General features: G+C 38.7%; 1 long non-coding RNA gene across 2 annotated transcripts in view; it reads right to left on the bottom strand.

The window, feature by feature from the left end:
- LOC112656957 (uncharacterized) overlaps positions 1-25,792 on the bottom strand; it is a 113,385-nt gene that overhangs the window by 42,593 nt on the left and 45,000 nt on the right. Inside the window, exon 1 of one of the 2 annotated variants that reach the window (XR_004817983.2) lies at positions 19,823-19,996. The exons of the other annotated variant lie outside the window; for it this stretch is intronic. This is a non-coding gene — a long non-coding RNA (uncharacterized LOC112656957). Of the gene's footprint in view, positions 1-19,822; positions 19,997-25,792 lie in introns of those variants that run through there. 2 annotated transcript variants of the gene reach the window in all.

The raw sequence follows: 25,792 nt of genomic DNA, 5'->3' as shown, positions 1-25,792 counted from the left end.
CTTGTCTCTTTTGGTGACTATTTTTCACATCTCTAATCTCTAAATATCCAAGCATGGGAGGGCTCAGTCCTTGGACTTCCTCTCTATCTACACTCACTTTGTAAGTGGTATTGAGTATTACAACTTCCCAATTTATATCTCCAGCCTAGATCTCCCCTCAATTTGACACTGGTATATCCAGTTGTCTATCTGACATGTCCATCTAGATATCTAATAAGTAACTCATATTTAACATGTATGTTCAAAACCAAATCCTCACGTGCAGCCATATTTGTTTTCACACAGTCTTCCCCAATGCAGTGAATGTCAACTCTATTCTTCCAGTTTCTCAGACCAAAAATCTAAAGTTGTCCTTGGCTCCTCTTTCTTTTGTATCATATTTAATCTGTTAGCAATCATGTGGCTGTATCTTCAGGATTTATTCAGGATACTGTCACTTTTCACTACCTCCATTGCTATTTCCCTGGTCAAAACCACTAGTATTTTTTGTCTTGACTATTTCAATAGTCTTTTAACTGATCTCCCTGACCCTACCATTGCTTTTTCCCTCCAAAGTCTATTTTCACTAAAACTGCCAGAGTGATCCTTTAAAAATCATATCAATTTACTTCTCTGTCCCAAGCCCTTCAATAGTTTCATTCGTCTCAGTAAAAGCCCAAATTCTTTGAATGCTTTACAAGGTCTAAGTAGTCTAGTATCTCATTATACCACTAACCTCATTTCCCAAAACCTCCTTCTTCACACTCTGTTTCATCCAGACTTGCCTCCTGGCTAGTTCACACTCTGCTTCATCCAGACTTGCCTCCTGGCTAGTTCAACATTCTAGGCATGCTTGAACTTGATGGTTCCTCTACCTAGAACTCTTGTGCCAGATTCATCAAGGCTATTTTGGGTCTTAGCTTAATATAACCTTATCAGTGACATTTCCCTAGCCATCATTTTAGAAAGTGACCTCCCTATTCCTATTCCAGACACTCTTTATCTCCCTTCTCTATTTTTCTTTTGGTTTACGTGTTTATTCTTAATCTCCTCCAGTCTAAAATATAAGCTCCAAGAGAACAAGGATAGAACAGTGCTTGGCATATTGTAGGTACTTAAAAATATTTGTTTTTAAAACTGGCTTCAACGTATGTATGCAAGAAACTTGGATTTTAGAAAATAAGACATCCAATTCAACCCTAACCTGTGCCAGGCAGTGGTCTCTCTTCAGCTTGCCAGGCAACATAACTTGATCAACACGTGCAAGTTCTTGATTTCAGCTAAGAGGAGGTGTCCAGCCTCTGTATTGCCTGGTCTCTATGGCAAGGATGTATTTAGATAGCTTTAAGACAGTGCTCTTTGTTCATATACATCTATTCATATCATTCCTTTAAGCTCACTGGCACTCACTTCCTACCTTTTGAATAACACCTTAAGATAGTTTTCTTTTCTTTTTATTTTTTTAAATTTTATTTACTTATTCATGAGAGACACAGAGAGAGACAGAGAGGCAGAGACACAGGCAGAGAAAGAAGCAGACTCCATGCAGGGAGCCCGACGTGGACTCAATCCCAGGTCTTCAGGATCACGCCCTGGGCTGAAGGCAGCGCTAAATCGCTGAGCCACCTGGGCTGCCCAATAGTTTTCTTTTAAAGTAAACTAATAAACATTTATTTTAGAAAATTTTGAAAATCAAAGAAAATATGAGAAAAAAATCACGGTCTCCCTATGCCATCATTATTAGCATTTTATATTTCTTTATAGTGTTTATTATTACAATCATTATTAGCATTTTATATTTCTTTATAGTCTTGTTTACTCAAAAAATTTATATTGTTCACATAATCATAACTATACTGATTCTTATATTTTTCATTTGAATATATCACAAGTGAATAAAGTTTTCAAGTACTCTAAGGAGCTACAATGATTTTGGGAGACTTAAACACTGAATTGGTAAACATTCAGCTAACCATTCTTTTGAAGGAAATCTGGATTGAGCAAATTGCTTTCCCAGAGGCAGTCTCTCTAGGACAGCTGCTTAAACCAAAGAGGCTAATAATTATATTGAAACTGGATGGTCTTGTAAAAGGGTATCTGGTTTGCCATTAAAAATTATAATTGCATTAACCTCAGGCTTCTGGCAGATGAAGCACTAAGGCTGACCTTTCTGCATTCCTTACTCATGTCTACCTGTAACTGTGACTTTGTAGGAAGGGGGCCTATCTCTTGGAGGTGAGGTAAGAGGGGACCCTCCAGCTGTCATGAGTGAAATGATCACTTTAATTTAATTACAGGTTTTCTTCAATGGGCTGGATGTTGTTAAAGTGATTTTGTCTGTCATTTCTCCTGAAAGTTTGTGATCAGTTTGGTTAGTCCTTTGATATTAATAGTCTCTTTCTTGATTCCAATTAAGTTACCAGTACCTAAGCAAAATAGCCATTAAGAGCTATGGAAATGTAATTGCTCCACCAACTGGTCAGCTATAATATTTTATTACAGCAACAGAAATAAAAACAATACTGTTTACCTATAGGAGAACTTCTTCAAAAGTAAGTACATGTAAAAATAGGAATAAGTTTTTAAGAAAAGGTTATTCTTTGAAACCTGTAATTGTGAAGTCCATTGTTTTTCCTTCTTGTTGAATATTCTTTTCAAAACTTCTTTTTCTAAGTTATATTCCAAATTCCAATGTGTTTATTAAATTAATGTTCTTGTTCCTTATGTGAGCTAGTGAGTGAAATAGACTTAAGGTGGGACATTTCCCAAGAGTATTTAATATTAAAAGGGAACCCTGGGGATCCCTGGGTGGCTCAGCAGTTCAGCGCCTGCCTTTGGCCCAGGGCATGATCCTGGAGTCCTGGGATCGAGTCCCGCATTGGGGTCCCAGCATGGAGCCTGCTTCTCCCTCTGCCTGTATCTCTGCCTCTCTCTCTCTCTCTCTCTCTCTGTGTCTATCATGAATAAATAAATAAAATCTTTAAAAAAATTTTTAAAAAGGGAACCCTTAGTTAACCCCAAAGCATACCAAATTAGTTAATCTAAAAAACAAAGTAAAACATCACCTAACTATTTAGGTATGTGGAGTTTTTACAGATATTGCTCTGTTCGTGGCAATTTAAAAGAAAGAATATTTCTAACAATTGTTTTTTTTAATCTTTTTATTTATTCTTCCCACCCATTAAGTCACTAAGCCCTCTTTGTGAAAAGAAAATAGTCTATTATGTTTTTGCTTCTTAGAGCTTTTCCCAAGACAGACTACTTCTCTCAGCACCGTGACAATCCTCCATAAGAAAGAGGCTGCTGAGACATGGCCGAAGAGGCGGCGGAAACCTGGGAGTCTGGTTTCTCCTTTGCCATCAGCCTCCTGTGTCGATTCGGGAGCCTATGGAACTTTTCTGGCTGAGTCTCCTTATCCATTACTCGAGGCCTACTTCTAGCACTAAGGATTCTATGACTTCACCTTGTCCATGAGTTGCAATGACACATATGAATAAAAAGGCATAAGATTCTTCATGAAATGTGGATACTTTAGAGCTTTGTATTGAGTATTGATTATAAAAGAATTTCTGCCAAATACCATGTGATGAATGTGAGGAATGGTTAGATTTATGTGTGTTTATATGGTGGGATATATACAGACACATACACATTTATTTACAGACACCATCCTTCTTATCCAACTCACCTCACATGATGCTGACAATGGACTACAGTATCCCTTTTTTCACTCAAAGTTCTCTAAAGGAATGTCTTTAAATGCTCAAAGCCTACCAACTAAATGGACTCAACAAAGTCATCTGTCTCCATGCCTCTAGAAAACATGGTGGTTAAACCACCTCATAAAGATTTGTGTTATCAAGTGACAATTCATTCATTTATTCATTCATGATATATTTATCGAGCATTTAATGTCTGCCAGCTCCTGTGAAAGGAACCACATTTCTTAAAGAAAGAGGGAAAGAATGAGGAGGAGAATTCCTTAGGAAATGGTGACAGAATAGGGCAAATTATTTGGGAGTTCATCCACTAAAACTGTGGTACTTTAAAATGACTAACTCTAAATGCTGAACCTGCAAAGAAGAAAAAATCGAGCATGAGAATACCTTTTGCAAATTTTTGGTTACAAGAGGGTGTGGTGGTAAACAGGAGGTGGTGGTGTTTCAAGGTATCAAGGACAACATAATATCTGTCTAGAAAATAGACGGTGGTAAGACGTCACTTAAACATGAAGCACTAAGTAAACTGCTATGCCTTAGGAATTGGATGGGAAATGTCACTCAAAGGAGAAGAAAAAATCTGGATAAGCCAAAAATCAGAATAAATGTAAATGCCCAAGCACAAAACAATTATACTGAAAAATGTTATTTCCTGACAAAAGTGTGTCAGAGGCAGCAGGGGAGAATTCATGAAGGCTCAAGGCCCCTGATTTTCTTCTACACTTTTGTGACTTGCTGCCCACCAACGCGAACTCCACCCCTCTCGCCCACACCAGCCAATGCACCCTCTTGCATTCTCCAAGTGCTGGCTATCCATGACTCGTCCTATACCTCATCTTGTTCTCAAGCCTCCCGGAAAACACACTCCCACCAGCACTTCAGGGTTCAGGTTAGCATACAAGACTCAGGCTGCTTCCATCTTCTGTGTTTCTCTTTCACCACCTGAGGACCATCACCTGCCTGCTCTTCTGCAGCAGCCAAATCTGGGTGAATACCAGAACCTGAGGGTGAATGACAGCTTTCTCTTTCTTGCTAAATTTTGGGGGCATTTCTTTTTTTCTTTTTTTTAAGATTTTATTTATTTATTCATGAGACACACACACACACACACACACACACACACAGATGCAGAGACACAGGCAGAGGGAGAAGCAGGCTCCATGCAGGGAGCCCGACATAGGACTTGATCCTGGGACTCCAGGATCACGCCCCTGGGCTACAGGAGGCGCTAAACCGTTGGGCCACCGGGGATGCCCTTTGGGGGCATTTCTAAAGCTCCTGGGGTGTTCAGCCTGCCTCCCCCCAGTGCTTTTCCACAAAGCAAAATGTTAAGCAGCCTATTTCCAGAACTGCTTCTGTAGAATCAGGCCCTGAGGAAGGCATTGAACTGCCTGCAAACTGCCTCAGAAGCCCGTGCTTTTCAGGAGCCAGGTGAAGTGTAGGTATAGTTGCCACTGGTTCCATCTGAGCAGCACTGGTCAGTGGGAATGTGTGCTTATGCTTCCCAGGCTTCTAGGTGTGACTGTATTATTTTTTTTCCCTAAGCTTCACCTTGCAAAGCAGTCACTGCAGGAGGTTATGCATGTATTCTGATGACGCTAAGCACAGCTTTGAAATTCTTCTTTGGTAATTTAAGAATGAATTTATATCAAGAAAATCAGGGTCAATTTACAGCCGCACCCCTTTCCAAAACCAGTTCTACTCAATTCAGCTGGCCTCTGCATGAATTTCTTACCTCAGAAATCAAATCTATTTTCTCTGAAGATATTCAAAAGAAAGTGCCATAGGCTTTGAATACCACTCCAAGAAGGGGGCTCCAAAAGTTTGCCAAGAATTGTAACACCTACGTCTCCCAGGGATACCATTTTGATTTATTTGGGTGGATTAAGTCTGTAATATTTATTTTAAGAAAATCAAGCACACCACACAATATTTGGTTCCCTGGCAGAGGATCTCATTTCTCCAAGGAGGGTCACATATCTTGGAAAAACCTTTAAGTTTCTCATTGTCTCAGAATTCCTTACACTGATATTTGATCACTAAGTAAAATAACAGTTTATTTTTAATCAAGTTGGTTCATTTCCAATATGTTTAGGAACTTGACCTCTGAACTTCTACAACTCGGACTAAACATTCATCCTAGTGCTTACTCTACTAGGTACTATGGAAGATCTAAAAATTGATCCTCCAAGACCCAGTTTGACATCCCAAGACACTAAACTGACATCTGACCCCAAAGTTTTACATATTACTCCCTGTATAATTTCCACATGAACTAGCACTGAGATTGTTGAATTGAGGTGTCACTGAGAGACAATACACTGTAATATGTTTTATATCTAAAATTACTTGACATCTAAAATTATTTGACATCTGATTTCTAGGAAGGATTCCCTCTTTTCTTTTAAACAAAATACAAATATGACAAAACAAAGCAAAAATAGAGAACTCTATATTGTCACCTCCTTTGAATTTTTTCATATTATATGAGAAAAATCACAGAAATACCTTAAATAGATAAAATTAACATCTGATTAATATAGCAGTGATTACAGAAAAACATATGAAAGTATTGTGGGTGATTAAATGCTGCTTCCTCCCATCTCAAAACTAGTGTTCTCTATCAATGTGTGTACAATAGAATAAAGGCATCATTTCCATAAAGATTTTTTTATCCAGAGTCTTCACAGGGACAGGTGATATTTCTTCAATACAACATTTAAAATATTGTTTAAATAAAACATTAATGAGTTAGATAATAATGTTACTTTTGTTCATTAGCCAGAATAAATGGGATATTCCAAAATGACAGCAGTTGGCTGATGGATGATATTAAATTCCCTTAACAATAACTTTTTCCAACATTATTAAAATTTTCAAACATAAATCAAAGTTCTAAAACTTTTTACAATGAGTTTACCCACCATCTAGATATTACCCACTTACCCACCATCTATATATTACCATTAACATATTTCTATTTTTGCCTTATCACATATTACCCATTCCTCAGTCTGTCTTATCTTTTCTTATTTTACTTTTTTTAAGCTTTTCAAAGTAAACTATAGCACATGTCTTCCTAAATACTTCACACATATCATTAACTGGAGTTCAATATTTATGGATTTTTTCTTTTGAAGTAAAATTTATACATGATGAAATGCACAAATCTTAAATGTACATGCACTGAGTTTTGACAAATGCAGACACCTGTGTAACACAAACTTCTATCAAAATATAAAACATTACCCTTACTGCAGAAAGTTCCCTCATGTTCTTTCTAGTTAATTCCTGCCCCAATCCCCACAGATTAGCTTTTAACATGAAGGTTTTGAAAAATTTGATGAAATTTTAATATCTTCCTCTCCTCATAATAATAATGTACCTAAAATATTTACATCAAATATGATGGGGCATGCTTGGAATTTATTAACATAAGAGACTTAAGTTTTACTTTGTATTGTTAGTGGTGTACATCAAGAAGGAACAAGGTTAGCTTAGTGGTTAAAATAATTTTCTTTGCAAAATTACCAAGTAAAACATGTTGTCCCCACACCACATCATGCCTATGCATCTTATATGTAAAAACAATTGACCCTGGGTCTTTGTGGAATAGGTTGTTTGCCTTCCCCATTGCTTGGGGGCCACAAAGAGAAAATAAGGCTGTCAGTCACATCCTTTAGCCTATTCCTCCCAAGATCTATCTTGCCTCTGTCAGCATGAGACTTTTTGCCTTCTTCCATCAGTTTGGAAGGAAAGGACAGGACAACTCCAAGAGAACTGCCTTTCAGTTGGGTTTAATATGGGGTTCTAGGAAAGGGAAGTGTTAATGTTGAGAAAGCTCCTCTAGCTGAAATGGAATGACGGAAGAAGCCATAAGTGTGTGCTTTGGCATAGTTTTAGGCCAGAGAAACAAAGGCAAAGAAGGTGAAGCTGACGGGGGAGAAAAAAAGGAAAGGAAAGAAAAAGATGAACACTGAGAAAACATTTGGGAGAGATTCCCTAGTTCTTTCTTTATAAAGTTATCTTCCAGCAGCTAATGTTCAGCCCTGAGGGCTGCTGACTACTAGGCTCTAACTCCTAAGACATCTGCCAGTGATCTCTGTGTTTGTCCCCTTCATGCAGGACAAACCCACCAAAGCATAAGAACTCTGCACCCTTTTTGAGAGTGATAGGATGACCTGATGGTTCCAGCCACAGAGCAAGACAGGGTAACAAAGGAGTTGAAACTGTCTGGCAGTAATTGTTGGCACTTTACTACTGGGATGGTTTGTCTTTATGGCTGTCAAAAAAACTGTTTAGAATAAACAAAAATATAAAATATTGTTATGCCTCCATTTTCTTTATCTTAGCTTTGACATATATAATAGTTCTAATGTACATTAAATAAAATTAAAAAAATTTGTTGTTTATTTAAGATTTAGAGTAATGTCTAGCCCCAAGGGGGGCCTGAACCTACAACTCCAAGATCAAGAGTTGTATGTATGTTCCACTGACTGAGCCAGCCAGGTGCCCCTATATAACGGTTCCTGAGCTTTGAATTGTTTGCTTTTGTAACTGTTGGATATAGAAAATGTTACATACATAGACAATCATAGACAATGTCAATGCCTGTATATACAATGTTATAATGACTCAAGGAACTTACTTTTAATTTATAACTTGCTCAGGTTCATTAATGTGCCAATTCTTTTTTTTTTTTTTAAGTAAGCTCTACATCCAAAGTGGGACTTGAACTCATAACCCTGAGATCAAGAGTCACATGCTCTACCAACTGAGCCAGTGATGCACCTCAATGTGCTAATTCTAACAACTACTTTTTAAAAGATGAGAGAGACTCAGGAATACAGATACTACTCGAAGTCATTACACTCCCAAGTCAGATGTATTCAGAAAGCCACTCTCTTTGGATTTTTATTATTTAGCCTCTGCCTCTTGAAAATATAAGGTATCTGTCCCTGCCTTAGTCAAAGCTGTTGACAATAACTTTTTCTTTCATTTGACAAAAGGATCTGTATTAGGAAATGCTATGCAGATCAACTCAACTTCCTAAAAAGACTTCCCTTACCCCTCACCCTCTCCAACCCAGTCTCCCACCACAAAAACACTCTGACTTTCCAACAAGCCTCCTCTGATCTCTTTTCCTGCACTATATATCAGACTTCCCCAAAAAGAAATTGGAAGGAATTCACAACTACCCACCACATCCAAGTCCAAAGCTCTAGATTAGAGAGCTCCTGGGAAGTACAGGGTTTATGAAAACAATCAAGCCTCTCCTGAAAGCAATAGGATGAGCCCACTGTCTGGAATATATGAAGTACTTAATGAAAATATGAGGAATGAATGAATGAATGAATGAGGTCCAGTAGGCACTTAACAAAAGAAATGAAGACAATCTCTGCTCTCAAAGGGCCTACAGTCTGTTTGGAAAGATAGAAAACACTATCAAATGCCTGAAGAGTACTTATAGAAATAGCCTTTGAACACTCAAACTAATTTTACTAATTTTGTGCCAACTTGGTCCATTAAGACCAATGAGCAATACCTGAGTTAGATGAAGCCAGTCCTGAAAGAATGCCTAAGGAAGGGGATTTTGAATGGGATTTGAGGTTAATGAATCATGGTAACTGGTGAGCATGGGGACGGGAGGAGAGGCAGCAGGAATATAATGTGTAAAGGCTTAGAAAAGGGGATTTGCTCTCTGGAGCAGAAATTTCATTAAGAAATAAAAGTGAGGTTGGTGAGATAAAGGACAGAAAGAAAAAGGTATATGTCTTTTTTATTTTTTGTGTATGTTTTGATGAATTTTGAATATAATGCATCTATAAGCTTGCAAGTTGGGAAGAATCCTGTAAAAACACTGGTTAAAGAAAGATAAAGTTGTTACTCTGCTGGTTATCATTAGGGAGGCAAGTCTAGGACTGGAAAACCAGGCTAACTTTGGGATAAAGTTAGCACCAGGGGCGAGGTCCAGAGGAAGGAAATGGGAGATGGGAATGGAAAGGAGGATCCGCTTCTAGTAAGTGAATACTGAAGCAAGACCTGAAAATTACTCCTGACCTACAGTATCTATCACTTCAAAACTTCAAGCTTCTAGGTATAGATTTGCATAGAGAATGAACATAGTGAGGTTATGTTTTCCTCTCTGCTTGCTAGACCTTTCTTATACCTATCAAGAAAAGAACTTGCTTAGACTTGTATCTGATCTTGCCAATCTATTTTCATCTTCTCTAAGAAGTGAATGAGAGGGATGCCTGGGTGGCTCAGCAGTTGAACACCTCTCTTTGGCCCAGGGTGTGATCCTGGAGTCCCGGGATCGAGGCCCACATCGGGCTCCCTGCATGGAGCCTGCTTCTCTCTCTGCCTCTCTCTCTGTGTCTCTCATAAATAAATAAATAAAATCTTAAAAAAAAAAAAAAAGAGAAGTGAATGAGAGATTTTCTTCTGGAGTCAACCTATTCAAATTATTTTTGGATTCCTCTGTTTCTTAAAATTTTCGAGCTGTCAACTCTTTTCAGACTTCAAACTTAATGACAGACTTCAGACTGAAACTTAATGACATAACCATTTAAGACTATATGAGTAGTTACTTCAACCAAATCAATGTGATCAAGAATGTTTGAATTTATCTGAAGATTGATTTATCCTAACATTTCTGGACCTTTGGTTAGGAATTTAGAAGAATGTTTGATTCTGGCAGTGATACCTAGTGGTTTGGGGCCACCCAACAAGGATTTGAATCCTGGCTGTGCAACTTATTGGCCGTGTAACTTTATCTACTTCTGTAAGCCTCAGTTTCTTTATCAGTAAAATGGGGAATGATAATACCTCATAGAACAGCAGTTCTTAAGGTGTGACCCCAGATTAGCCTCATCATAACTATATCTAAGAACTTGTTAGAAATGTAAATTCTCAGGCCCCACACCAAATTTACTGAATCAGAAACTGCTGGCAGGGTCCAGTATCCTCTAGCTGATTCTGATGTTAGTCACAATTTGAGAACCACTCTTATAAGGTAGGCATTTCATACTAACAGGGATTGTAATAAGTAAACAAGATACCACACCTAAAGTATTTGGTGCAGACTTGGAACAGATTAACTGTTCTGTAATTGACAGAGATAATCATGGAGGCAGTAGTGGTAGCCACCTTCATGAAGCAGAAGAGGAAGATCCTACAAACCTGGGCCACAAATAGAACAGGGAAAGCAAAGGGAAAGAAAGCTCATTCCAGGTACCACACAGGTAACCAAACAAATGTCTGTTTTCTAAAATTGTTCAAACATGAATCTGGCCATAATTCCCATATTAACCTACATCTGTCAATGGCTTAGCACAGATCCCCTGAACATAAGCTTATCTGAAATTCCAGAAAACAAGATAAAAATTAATTAGTTATAATAAATTTTATTGGTGATTCCAGGTTACTACTCCTTCCCTGACTTCTGCTAACATTTATCGTCAATTTGGGATGTTTATTGTGGTTACAAGTTTGAAAAAACCTGATTTGCCTGTTTTCTTTTTTAAAGATATTATTTATCCATTCACTAGAGACACAGAGAGAAAGGCAGAGAAATAGGCAGAGGGAGAAGCAGGCTCCTTGCAGGGACACCGGGGTCACACCCTGAGCCAAAGGTAGACGTTCAACCACTGAGCCACCTAGGCGTCCCTGCCTGTTTTCATTATGGTGGATAAAAACTTAGTTTCCTTTCCTCTCTCCTCCTCTCTCCTTTTCTTTCTTTTTAAAAAAGATTTAAAGGGAAAACAGAGAGAGAGTGAGAGAGCAAGAGAGTGCAAGCTGGGGGAGACAGAGGGACAAGCAGAGTCCGTGTTGAGTGTAGAGCCTGACATGGAGCTTGATCTCATGACCCTGAGATCATGACCTGAGCCAAAATGAAGAGTGGGACACTCAACTGACTGAGCCACCCAGACGCCCCCCACTCCTGTATTCAATAAAACTTCCATTGATCCACTACAGACATCATTCTTGCAGCAGAGTGAGAAGCAACGTATTAAGCAAGCAGCCTACAAGTGAGACTTCTCAGATTTCTAAAGGAGGAATCAAGACAACAAAATATAGACAGATTCCATGACTCTTCTGTCCACTTATTCAACAGTTTTGAGCTTCTACAATGTTCTACTCCTAGTGCTACAATGAACAAAACTGCCCCTCAGGAAACTGGTAAGTGGGGGAGGCAGAGAGTACTCCAACAGTCATTCAACTAAGTTAAAATTACAATTGTGGTAAATGCTACAAAGAAGTACATGGTACTATGAGAACTTGTTAAGAATGGGATTAGACCCAATTCTGGGTTGGAGGAGGTTTTCCTAAAGAAGTGATTTGGAGCTGAGATCTATGATAGGCAGAATTCTCAGATGGCCCTGTGACCTGGGCTACCTGCTGTTGTGCCTCTTCCTCTTTAGTGTGAACAGGACCTGAGATTTGTCTCTAACCAACATAATATGGCAAAAGTAATGGAAGTCACTCTTGTGATTAGGCTGTAACACACATTAGAGAAGTGACAGTGGAAATGAAGAGAAAGTTGAACTTGAGAAAAATCCAGAAAGTAAAACCAATAGGACTCTGTGGTGGTTTAGAGATAAGGATATGGAAGAGGGAAGTATCAAAGCTAACTCTTTGGCTTCTGTCTTGGTCATTCTCTGGCATGGAGAACACTGAAAAATGGACAGACCTGAAGGAGGCATCGATGCTAAGGAGTTTTGTTTGGGCATGCTAAGTGCTAGGTTACCTTTGAGACATACAAGAGATATGAAGTAATTGTATGCAGCAGTCCAGAGCTGTGAGAAAAGCTCTGGGCAGAAGATCTGTATCTGAGGATCTTGGTAGCAACTGAAGCATTAGTGGGTATGGACTTTCTTTTCCAGGGAGAGATAAAGAGAGAAGAAAAGAGACCTCTACTCAAATCTTGTAGGATTCCTCCAATTAATGGATAGTAGGGGAGGTGGTGGTCTGGTAATATACCAAGAAGGAGCTGCCAAAGAAAAGAAGAAAATCAGCAGTGCAGGGACACTTGCTTGCATGTCTCTCCAAGTATCTCTCTCAGGTAGTACAAGTGTCTCTGATGCAAGGATTATTTCGTTCTCCCTCCTAGATTAACCTGGAAGCACCCATAATCCTTGCCTTTCACATTTATTGTAACTCACCAGTTCTAATAGTGTCCAGGGCACATACTAGGCACTGGCTAAATATTTCTTGAATTGAATCATTTCTTTGTTGTTCAAGAAAGGGTGGAATGAATAGATGTAGAAGCCCAGTTCCTTCAAGCACATAAACAAATGAGCAGAGTACAGGATATTGTTTCATTGCATAGATGGTAAATATACAGCTACGTGACTAAAATGGTTCAAAAGCCATTTCAGTAGTTTCTGTTGCTGAAATATGTTTAATCAAATGTTTAATCTCTTAGAGATTCAAAGAACTGATAACAAAACAGGACTTTTTGGCTGTACATTGCAATCAAAAGTTAATTATTGTTCACACCTTTGGTGTTCCTCAGGTTCTTCAAGAAGGCGAACTCCCAGTGGAAAATGTGTTAGGAACTATTTGTTTACTTACCCAAAGAATGCATAAAGAACTTATTGCATTCATAATCAGTCCTTTACCAAAAACTGCTAGCTAGTGTCCTGGATTTGGGGTCTTTTCCAGGGTGAGTTAAAATATGCTGATGTCTCATCAGGTGCCAACAGAATATGACATAACTCTAACCAACCAACTTAATCCAGACCTCTCAGAAAACGATGCTAAGTAATGCACATTCCCAAATCATTCTGCCACCCTAGGGACACTTAGGGTTATGGACCTCAAGGAATGTGTTTGTATTAGTTTTCCTGGGCTACTAAAACAAATTACCCCAAATGCCTATCTTAAAACTGCAGAAATTTATTTATTCAATGATGCTGGAGACCAGAAGTGTGAAATCAAGATATGAGCAGGACTGAGCTTCCTCTGAAGGAACTAGGAGAGAATCCTTCCTTACCTTTTCCAATTTCTAGTGGCTCTAAGGCATTCCTTGGCTTGTGGCAGCAAAACTCCAATCTCTGTCTTCATATGACATTCTCCTGTTTCCATGCCCTCTTCATTTCTGTCTTTTATTAGGACATTTATCATTGGGTGTAGAGCCAAACTGGTAATCCAGGATGATCTCATTTTGAGATCTCTACCTTAATTATATCTGCAAAGACCTTTATTTCAAGTAAGGTCACATTCTGAGCTTCTGCGTGCGCACAAACTTTGAGGGGTTACCATTCAACTGGCTACACCACTACAACTTCCTAAAAGCCAATTAAGTTAAGCAAGCTCAATTATTCCCATATTAAAAGAAAAAACAGACTTTACAGGGTGTATTTTAAAATTATCTAAAGTAACAAGGGGCTTCTAGGAGAAGGGTCCCTTCTAGGAGAGCACTTGGTGCCTCTCAAAGTGTCTTCTGACAAAAGATGTCTTCAGGAACTTGGAAGCCTACCATTAGCATCACCCCTGGAGGGTCCCTCAGAAACAGAGGCAAGTTAACTAAGCAAAAGGATGTGCCTGGGGAACATAATACATTAGCTAGCTAAAGCATTAGCAGAGATTAAATTTATTTAACTTATCTCTCCAAATTGCCTAAATTACTACCAAATAATAAACTATGTGTTCAGGAGAATCTGGCTTATGCTACCACTAATAAATTTTTTAAAGAGATATAAAATCTAGTCAAGACTAACTCAGTTTACAAATTCCTCATGCCCATGAGACCCACTCACTTCTTCCTAATCTGGGGTGTTGTATTCCCACCAATTAGTTCTTGCCAGAGAAAAAAGCTTATCATGGCCTGATAGGGTAAGCCTGTGCCTGTGATTCCCAAGAAGTCAAATAATTTACCAGCCTGACACTGAACCTTTACTAGAAGACACAGCTGTCACCCTGTGTAGACCCAAATAACAGCATGACGATTCGGCATGAATTTTTCAAAGAACCTGTGAGATTACAGCAGCAAAGGATTGGCTGGAACTATGCCTCAGTGAGTCATAACCTTTATAGCAGTATCACAGCCTAGTTTGGAAGCAACAGAGTTCAGAGTCTACAAAACACACCTTCATGTTCTATTGATCGTGAAGATGAGGTAAGAGCGTGTCAATCACTGCTGAAAACAACCAGTTATGAGAGTTAGTTGCAGCAGAGGAAAGGAGAAAGAATGAAACTTCCTCAATCCATTAAGAAATGACATTGCTTATAAATGAAATAAAATTAGACATCCTGGCTCCTGCCGATTGCTCCTATCAGTAAGCATTGGCACTGGGGAGAAGGGACTGAGACACTGCTCTGAGTTATGGTATACAATATGAGATTATAGGAGAGCAGAATGTGGGACCTTAAACTTGGGCCAAAGGCATAATCTTTCTGGCCCCTACTCAATGGGATTAGGTCATTCCAGCCCCTCAGTGGAAGGCTGAATGCAATATGGGCTTCAGAGGCAAGAGCTCCATAAAGGAGTGACATAATTTGAACTCCAAAGGCATATTAACCATGGTCTGCTCAGTATACCAGGGGAGAAGGCAAGGACAATTCTGCACTCCAACCATCACTTTTAATTTGTCGAGGATCCAGCTCCCATCATGTCACTCTTTGGTCTAGAAATACCAAACTCTTCCAACTCACACATCAAGTTTAGAAATCTTTTCTCAATAAAATCAATTTCTGTTAATGTTATTAATCTGCCAAATTCTAAAAGCACAAAGACAAAACATCATTTCCAAATCCCAGCACATGGAGAAAACCAGTGTTCCACACAACAATTGTTTAAAGATTTTATTTATTTATTCATGAGAGACACACACAGAGAGCGAGAGAGAGGGGCAGAGACACAGGCAGAGGGAGAAGCAGGCTCCATGCAGGGAGCCCAATGTGGGATCATGCCCTGAGCTGAAGGCAGATGCTTAACCACTGAGCCACCCAGGCATCCCACCACACAACATTTTGGTACGTTTCTCCATCTTTGTTCCCATAGATCCCTATTGTGAACAGTAAAATCATGGCAAGTGTCACCTTATAGGTCAGAGCAAAAACTCTGACAGGCCATAAGGCAAAGCCAGCCAGGGAAGGAAGGAAAGAGACTTTAATTCTAGTAAAAACAAACAGCTCCAGAGGCCCCTCAGTGTAAGATAAAACCATAATGAAGATGATGATAATCATATTTTACATTTATTAAGCATTTTATGTGCTCAGCATAATGCTAAGCTTTTTATATACAATCTCACTTAAGCCTAAGAATAAAGTTATGGGGTAGGTATTAGCATTCTTGTCTTATAGATAAAATCATTAAGACTAGAGAGGTTAAATAATTTTCCTAAGGTCATCCAGTTAAATGTGGCAAATTTTGCCTTGAGCCCCAAATCAATGCTCTTAACCTCAGAAAATCACAAATCAGAAGATAGGGGTTAGTGAAGAAAACCAGCAGTGTGGAGGAGGAACTGGCATGAGCTTCAGAATTATGAAATGGCTTCATATTCTAATTCTATACTTTCCGTAGTGAGGTCCCTTAATTTTTTTTGCTGGTTAGCTTTCCCAATTCTTTGCAGTGAGCCATATCTCATTTGTCACTTCATCCTCAACATATATGACTATGTCTACTGGTCCATAGCATAGGTTCTCCAAAACTGTATTGAATGAATGGCAGATTAACACATGAATCAGACAGAAGAATACCTATTTCTGTAAGGCTGCAGAGAGGGTTGTCAGTGAAATGTTGTTAGCGAAATGACTCAGCTGGTACCTGCACAGTGTAGACACCCGCTAGATGTTGCCTCAGAATCCTATAATGAAAACACCATGTGCAGGAAGGTAAACTGAACCAGTGGGCTACTTTTTCTCTTAGTCTGAAACCTCAGTGGATGCCTCACGTTAAGATATATTCCAGGACGTATAAGGCCACTGAAGGGAAATAAAAAGAGGGTGAACTAGACAGGAATGAACTCCATTTGGGATCCCCACACAAACTGTTGTACGACAATACATTTCCCAGGATATAAAGTCTCTTGCCTTGATGCACAAGCACAGCACCACTGGTTCCCTAAAGCATTTTCTGAGCTTAATGCAATGCCAGGCTCAGTGTCTGCATGCCTGTATTGTTCTTCTGAGGCAGAGCAAAAGTCCTTTTTGATTCCTGCTTCATCCATAGGAAAAAAAAAAAATACATACTAGAGAAGTCCTGAGTGGAAACGGCATTGTCACCAAGCATAATAGAAACATTTTAAAGATAAATTTCTTCCGATTGCTGTGGCCTTTTATCTGGCAACTCAGAGAAGGGTGTTAAAACTGATAAGCAGATTTTCTTTGCAGTACAGTAAAATATTGGGGACTGTGTAGAAAGAATGATCACGCTTATGTTGTCTAAAATAAGATCTGGCTTTTGTAAAGTGTGGTCTACTCAAGATATCACTGTTTATCTCCTACAAAGCCCATTTAGTTGTTTTCTCACCTTCTCACAATAATCTCACAAAAAACCCTCATTTTTCATTCGAATGTGACATGAAATCTGGCAGCAGCTCAACTGGTCTTTTTCTGGGAGGAGGCCCACCACAGCTGATGAGCCCTTTCCAACTACCCAGTCATCAGTTGCTCCACCTTTTAAGAAGCTCTTTGATTTTTTTTTTTTTAGGTTTTATTTATTCATGAGAGAGAGAGAGAGAGAGAGAGGGGCACAGACACCAGCAGAGGGAGAAGCAGGCTCCATGCAGGGAGCCCAACATGGGACTCAATCCCAGGTCTCCAGGATCACACCCCAGGCTGAAGGCAGCGCTAAACCTTCGAGCCACCTGGGTTGCCCAAGAAGCTCTTTGATATAAAAAGCAAAAACAAAAAACCACTTTGGTCAAATTCAAGTTCTCTTCTATATGTTGGTTTCCAAACAAGCTGTTATAACTCGCTTTCAGGGGATGTGGACTCTTCTTTATGACCAGAGAGTGAAGTTCTTTTTCTCTTTCCTCATCTCTACACCATCACAAAGAGCAGAAGAATGACTCTACTTTGCTCCTGGATCAGAATGCACATCAGAAAGATGCAAAGTCAGAAAGACTAATCCACGGGGGGGGGGGGGCCTGCTGAAAGCCAACTTCTTGTGAAAACTCACTGGCTGCCTCTCATACACCAGGACGAATTCCAGCTGGAGGAGTTCAGAGAACAGAAAAAGAAAAAAAAAAAAAAAAAAAGGTTGTCTCTCTTAAAGAACTAACATGATTTTTGTGATAAGCTGAGAAGTGCTCTGTAACTCACAGAGTTTCTCTCTATGCTTGGCTGCTAGAAAGCTTAGAGCCAGAAACTGTTCTCTTTTTTGGCCAGCATTTCATGATATCCAGTGAAAACTTATTTTAAAAATATTTAAAAATATTCAGCTATCACTTCATGTTTGTTTGCTTCCCTTTAGCTTCTATTAATGAGTTTCTGTTTTATTAGAATTCAATTTCTTGTATAACTTGCCTCAATCTCTTTTTGAGAAGTAGGTATACAAAGAGTAAAGAAAGATTTTTTTTTTAAGATTTTATTTATTTATTCATGAGAGACACAGAGAGGCAGACATAGGCAGAGAGAGAAGCAGGCTCCTCACAGGGACCCTGGTGTGGGACTCGATCCTTGAACTGGGATCACACCCTGAGCCGAAGGCATACGCTCAACCGCTGAGCTCAACCAGGCGTCCCAAGTAAAGGAACATTTTTAAAGTGGCTAGCATTATTCTAATTGTGTTCTTTTTACCTGAGCAATAGGAAAATTAACCCAGAAAAGACAATCTAAAATCATCTTTCCCAATGAGTGATTTCTAGATGGTAACTTTTGCCCTAACCAACATCAAAATGAAGAGCATAACTCATTCATGTAGAAAAAGTTCTCATCGTTAATAAACATTTACTTATATGCTCAAAGTAAACCCATAAAGCTGCCTCCTCTCCTTCCCTACTGGCCATTTAAAAAAAATAGCATAGAATAAAAAAGCAGCCCATTTTAGAGAGGTATACTGAGTCACAGAAGTCAAAATAATCAGATTAAGAAAATATACTAAGTTCTAGAACAGGTAACAACTGGAGATGTTGTAGTCTATGAAGTCTGTGGAGAGAGAACTAGCTCAAAGTATATTGACTGGAGCCTTAACAACCCCACTGCAACACAAACAATTTAAACTGGGCATTATGAAAAGTTAGGTCTCATTCCTCTTACCTCCAATTTCTCTGTGAAAATGACAGTATTTCAAACTGTTTGCTTTTTTTTTTTTCTGAGAGGAGGTTATCAGTTTCTGTTTATGACTTAATGAAATAATCCTAATTAGAACTGTTCTACTTAGGGGAGGGGAAGAAAAATTTATCTTTGATAAATCAAAACCAGATAATGTGATTCATTAAAAACATCACCAAATTGATTAAACATGGCACCTAGAAAAGTACAAAAATGGTGGGAAGAATTTAATTAGAAAAATCATGGCCAAGGTCAGTGTACAGAAAATTTATTTACAACCCACCACTATGTCTGCAATCAAGAAGTAATGCCAATATGAATGCTATTTAAAAGAAAGAGACATATCCATTATGTTGCTCTCTTCAGGAGTGGCAAGAATTAGATCAGAAGTAAACCAAGGCAGTTACAGAGGCAGGAGATGAATAGAACATGTAACGATACTCCCATACTCCTGTTATCCAACCCACTAAACTGTCATGCCCCTTTAAGCTTCTTTCTCCAGACATTAGAACGGACACTACTGAAATCATGCTTGATTTTGTTAAAAGAATCAATATACTCCCAGAAACATGTTAAGAGAAGTGAGTCATGTATGTTCTTGACAAGAAGGTAGATTTAAGACAGCACCAGCCACTAACTCAACAGCATTCTCCCTTTATTTGTGCCTATATATTTGAAAAAAGGGGTGTGGATGGGGGGAAACATACCCAAGTTTACTTTTTTAAAACTAAATAACGTTGCCTTGTGGCACTCATATTGTATCTATTACACATTTCACTTCAAAACCTCATCTCCCCTAAACCCTCTTCAATGCGCTTGAAGTAGCACAGCCAAAGGAAAGGAATTTTCTATTTAACTAGAGCACTGACATTCTGTTACACAATTCGATCTTGTCTATTTACCTGCTCTCAAAAACACAAGACACTAAACACAAAATGCTGAATGCGTGGAGTCTGCAGTGCCATAGGTGTCTGAATGCATCTGCAGCTTCCCTCTCACTCATCAGGGTAATTGTTGCCATGTTATTCCATTTTTTGATTAGTCTAGTCCCTCAAGCTCAATGCTTTTTTCTGGCCCAACGTTCTTCTGCTGGTTGTCATGGTGATTGAATTGTTAGAGAGGAGAAAGGCTCTGTTGTCTGTCATTGTTCTGTTGTGGTTTAGGTAACGCAGGAGGCAACACAAGTGAAGTGGATGGACCTTTTTTGCTCTGCATCATTTCGTAGTATTGAAAAATCTCACATAAAAAAGGAGCAAATAGGCCCAACCAAAGAAATAACCAAGCTCTTTCTAAAGGAAAGTGCACATTATTATAAAGAGGCAAATGGCACTAATGATGAACTGAGTAATCTATGAAAAATGCTGCTGAATATTACATTTATTACTAGAACAATTGCTGCAACTTAAACATCACATACAATACCTACCATTTTGCAATTTAGAGTAAATATAGTTTTTAACTATACAATTGTAGCATCAACTCTTTGATTCTCGAGGCTCTGCTACTTTAACCTATGTTCTGTTTAACCCAAAGATAGCAAGTTGGAAGTTAGGAATTAAGCAGAATTAAGAGTTGGGTAAATTTTCTTTTGGTGGAACGATAGTGTTAGGGTCAATTTCTACTTTGAGAATGTAGAAATTATTTTTTAAAGATTAGAGCTGACTACAAAGGAGAACTTTTTATTCAAAAGGTAACAAATGTTTTTGAAGCCAATCAAAATAAATATAATCATTCTTCAGTTTTTGAATTTTCTAGATTTTTTAACTGGAAAATGGAGAGACATAGCATAGATATATGATAAATGGAGGGATGTATCATAGGCAGGGACCAAATTAATAATAGTTCCTATGAAAAACTGCTCTTAATCTTTCATCATTGCATTGGTAGACATATACCTGCCTTAATCAGCAATTACTTTCATTAGTATTGGTATGATTTTTGTCATTACAAACTTTTTCAATTGTTTGTTTGATTTGGGGATGATTTAACTCAACTTTTATTTAACTGTTTCATTATTTTAATGATTCAAATATTTAAGCAGGTAACATTTATTTATTTTATTATTTTTAAAGCTTTTATTTATTTATTCATGATAGACACAGAGAGAGAGGCAGAGACATAGGCAGAGGGAGAAGCAGGCTCCATGCAGGGAGCCCTATGTGGGACTCGATCCCAGGGCTCCAGGATCACACCCTGGGCGGAAGGTGGCGATAAACTGCTGAGCCACCCAGGCATCCCAAGTAGGTAACATTTAGTAAGATATGATTAAAACATTTAAAAACATGAAATGGTTTACTCTGACAAGTTTCCCTCCTACCCCCTGAAATCTATCTAGCTCTCTTATCCTCCACATACAATCACTGTTGTTAGATTCTTTTGTAGTCTTCCAGAATTTCCTTATGCAAATATTAGGATGCAAAATCCTAAGAGAGATTCTTATTCTACTTCTTCCATCATGGTGGTATGCTATTTGATGGTTTTTTTTTTTGTTGTTGTTGTTGTTGTTTTTATTCATAGACACACAGAGAGAGAGGCAGAGACACAGGCAGAGGGAGAAGCAGGCTCCATGCAGGGAGCCCGACTTGGGACTTGATCCTGGGTCTCCAGGATCATACCCCAGGCTTCAGGCGGCGCCAAACCGCTGCACCACCGGGGCTGCCCGCTATTTGATGTTCTACATGTTTCACTTAATAGTACCTTAAGGACCAGTGGTCGGGTCCTTCCATATCAGATCACAGAGATCTTCCCTCTTCTCCTTTTTTCTTCCTTTTACCACAGCATATAGCTGTACTATAATTTATTTAAGCAACCTCTATTAAAGAACATTTAGCCTGTTCTGAATATTTTACTTTTATAACAAATCATCTTAAACATTTGTTAATTTTATGTGCGTAAATATATGTAAAAGAATCCCAGAAGTGACATTTCTAGGTTAAAAATATATATGGGGACGCCTGGGTGGCTCAGTGGTTGAGCGTCTGCCTTCAGCTCAGGGCGTAAGCCTGGGATCCAGGATCAAGTCCCACGTCAGGCTCCCTGCATGGAGCCTGCTTCTCCCTCTGCCTGTGTCTCTGCCTCTCTTGCTGCGTCAATCATGAATAAATAAATAGAATCTTAAAAAAAAAAAAGAATATATATGCATTTGTAAATGTGATGAAAATTGTCAAATGGTCCTCTAAAGTTCCAATCTACACTCCCTTAATAGTGTACAAAAATACCTGTTTCTGCATGCTTTGCCAACATAAGATAATATTAAACTCTTGAAATTCTACCAACCCAATAGGTAAAAAATAGTAACATTCTACAGTTTTAATTTAAATTTCTGTTATGAGTGAGGTCATATATCTTTTCATATATTTTAAAGCCTGCTATATTTCTTTTCCTGTTAATCCTCTCTTTAAATACTTTGCCCATATTTCTTTTAGGGTGCTGATATTTTTCTTATTGATTTCTGGGAGCTCTTTATGTTTTTGGAAATGTACCCTGTTATGTTGAGTTGGTAAATATTTTTTTCCCAACTTCTCATCTGTCTTTTGACTTTGCATATAAAGGTTTCTTCCCATAGAGAAATTTTGATGTTTATGTAGCCATACAAATCTTTTGTGGTCCTGTCTTTTTTCTCTATCCTCACTTCAAAACTATAAAGAAACCCCTCCATGCATTTCTGTAGTACTTGTATGGTTTCTTACTTTTTTTTTTTTAAAGATTTTATTCATTTATGAGAGAGAGAGAGAGAGAGAGAAAGTGAGCGAGAGTGCACAAACAGGGGGAGCAGCAGAGGAAGAGGGAGAAGCAGACTCCCCACTAAGCAGGGAGCCTGACACAGGGCTTGATCCCAGGACCCTGGAGATCATGACCTGAGCCGAAGGCAGTCACTTAACCGACTGAGCCACCCAGGTGCCTTTTTTAAAAACGAAAAAAAAATTTTTTTAAAAATTTTTTTCCTTTTTAAACTTTATCCTTGCAGAGGGTATAAGACACAGATCCAACTTTAGACTTTTCCTGATGGCTTATCCAGTCATCCTATCTCCAGTTCTGGAATAATGCATCTTTTCTCCCCGCTGACTTGATAATACTCCCTTTACCAGATGCTAACGTCTATGTTTTTGGTCTATTTCTGGACTTCCTGTTCAGTTACCTTGACCTGTGTGTCTGTTCATACATGGAGTACTAGTACATCTAACATAACAAATACAAACACAATCAAGAGTATACTACAAGAACTGTACTTAGTCTTAAATGCTCTTAATGATATCTATATTTTCACACTACAAGTATTTTGCTGTATTTAGCCACTGTTCACTCCAACTCACCATCCAAACATATATTCCTTCCTTAATTGCCCCAGGAAGTATATACATTATTATGTTGAAGCAGACATGGATTGTCACTCAAGTTCTGGGAAAATACAGCTGAGACATCATCAATTTTTCAATTAAAACTACAAATTCAAGAATATGTATGGCAGAGAGCTGTTTTCTCTTTCTGAATATGCCTTTAAAGGGTACAGAGTGTGGGGTGTTCATACATCTCAGCGTGGTTTCATTCAGCATCTCATAGTGGTTTACAGCCACAGAAATCTGGGAAACACGCTGCTCTCCCTTTCTGAGGGTACTCCACGATGACTTTAAAGCCTAGCCATTAAAGGCATTTGAAAGGGCACTTACTATTTAGTACCCCGTAAACATATATTTTGATTTTCTTTCATACTGTTTAATGGCATAATATTCAGCAAGGATCTGTGGAAACCAGCTAGCAATCACAACAGACACACTCCAAGGAGGAGTACCAGCACTTCCTAGATTGTGTTTCTCTCCCTTCCCACAGCAGAAGGGCCGCAGCCGATTTCATCACTGTGCCAAATATTCATAAGCTTGTTGTCTGTTATTGGTTTAATGTAGTACATTCACACAGATTGAAGTTGATTTTCAGTAAAGGTCTATAAATAACACTCTTCGGCTGTGATCTTGAGGCTTTTGAGATCAGTTTTCCCGCTTCCACCCCTCCTCCTTACCAAGCATTTCAACACTGGGGAGAAGATTAATGTCCTCACAACAAAAGATGACTTTTGGAGCAGAACCTACCCAATAATCAGAAGTGGCAAGTAAAAGAGGGAAGGTGGTGACCTCTCTCAGTGACACGAACAAGAAGAAACTGGAGGAGCCTTTCCTTTTGCTTAGAAAGTGCCCAAACCACTCATTGCAGGAAGCGTTTGGCTACCAATCACTTCTCTGAGACCCATTACAAAAGGTGAGCAAATCTGAAAGCTCTCCCCCCTCCCTCCCCAATTAGTTCAGATTGCAGTCGACCTTCAAAGAATCCATTGCAGGGGTGTTTTTCTGGTGATGATGCTTTGAAAATAATTTTCTTTTTGAAGGGCTTTCTTTCTATTCTCTCCCCATGGCAACTTTTGACAATTTGTTAAAACGCACACGCACACAAACCTCTTAGGCTATCTACAAGCTCTCTAGGTGAGTGGGAACAAATGGCAGCCTTACAAAGAAGTGCACCCAGCACAACTGTACAATTCTGATCATTTGGGGATCTGTCTCACACAGACTCCCCTTGCGGCCCCCAATGCAGCGTTAGGAATTTTTTTCAAGTACACAATGTGATAAGTTAGGTTGAGACCAAGTTGTTTGTTTGCTTGTTTAAGTACAAAGTAGTTTTGTGAACTGCTCTTCCAGATTGACAAGACAGATTGCTTGCTGCACTGATATCTATATACAGCAATGGAAAAAAAGAAGCTAGAGCACTTATATCTTCAGGGCATACTGACACTAGAAACTACGGAGAGGGAATCTGTGGAAAAGGTAGTCTCAAGGGACTTTTAAGGGAACCATGGATTATTCAGAACTGTTGGGGTATACTGGCATTAGTCCTAGCACCCAAGTCATAGTAAGATTCATTACACCAACAGAAACCTCCCCCAAATAGATGCACCTCTAACTGACTCCACATGGTGAAAGAAATCATGCACACCTCACAGTTTTTGGTAAGTATTTGCCTCATTTCAAGCATCATGACTTTCCACTGATGTCTCTTTTCTAGGGGCCCTTATTTAAAAATGCTCTTTAAATTAGGTATAAATAGGGAAGAAAGCAAAAGCTACATCACACTTCAGCATGGTATAATTTCTAGGAGCAGAAAGAAATGGCTGTTTCTATTTTATCTTTTCTGCCTCAACACAGAGTATCATGCCGAGAATTACACTAGGGCTAGGATTTAATGGCCATGCCAGGAATTGGAAGCAGCACCTGTGGACCAGAATTTAAATCCCATGGACTATTTTTCTTGATGCTTTTATAGAGCATGAATGAGGATGTAATTTAAAAATAAGCCCTGCATCCTATTTAAAAAGATAAGAAGGAGCTGGATGTGTGTAAATGTTTGGATTAAATATGACCAAAGACTGCACTGTATTTAAATGGCTTGGCACTTTAAACATGATGGAATCAGGCTTCATAATGGTGCAAGCATCTACCTAATGGAACTAAATTTGCAATATAGGTGCATAGTGGAAAAGAAGGACAGACAAGTGGCACTGAGAATCTAAGTGAGACGGCATCAAAGAATGAGACATATTGAGTTTAATGATTGACCTTATCGGAGGCTTTCTGCTCTGACAATGAAGATGTGAATTATCCTATTATTATAAGCAGATGGATCATCTTATTAATGCACCCTAGCCTTTCACATTTTTATTTAACTTTAAATTAAATTGAACAATTTCAGTAACATCCCTTCAAGGAAACAGAAGCTGATTCTAGACATATTTTCTGTGGAGCTTTAATATATTTTTTTCTTTCCAGAGACACAGTTTCAGCTCTGCCACACTATAATGCTTTGGCTTTCATTTGGATATAACTGAG

The sequence above is a fragment of the Canis lupus genome, chromosome 8, assembly GCF_003254725.2.
Source record: "Canis lupus dingo isolate Sandy chromosome 8, ASM325472v2, whole genome shotgun sequence".
NCBI classification, from domain to species: domain Eukaryota; kingdom Metazoa; phylum Chordata; class Mammalia; order Carnivora; family Canidae; genus Canis; species Canis lupus.
This window is presented reverse-complemented; position numbering and strand designations above follow the sequence as displayed.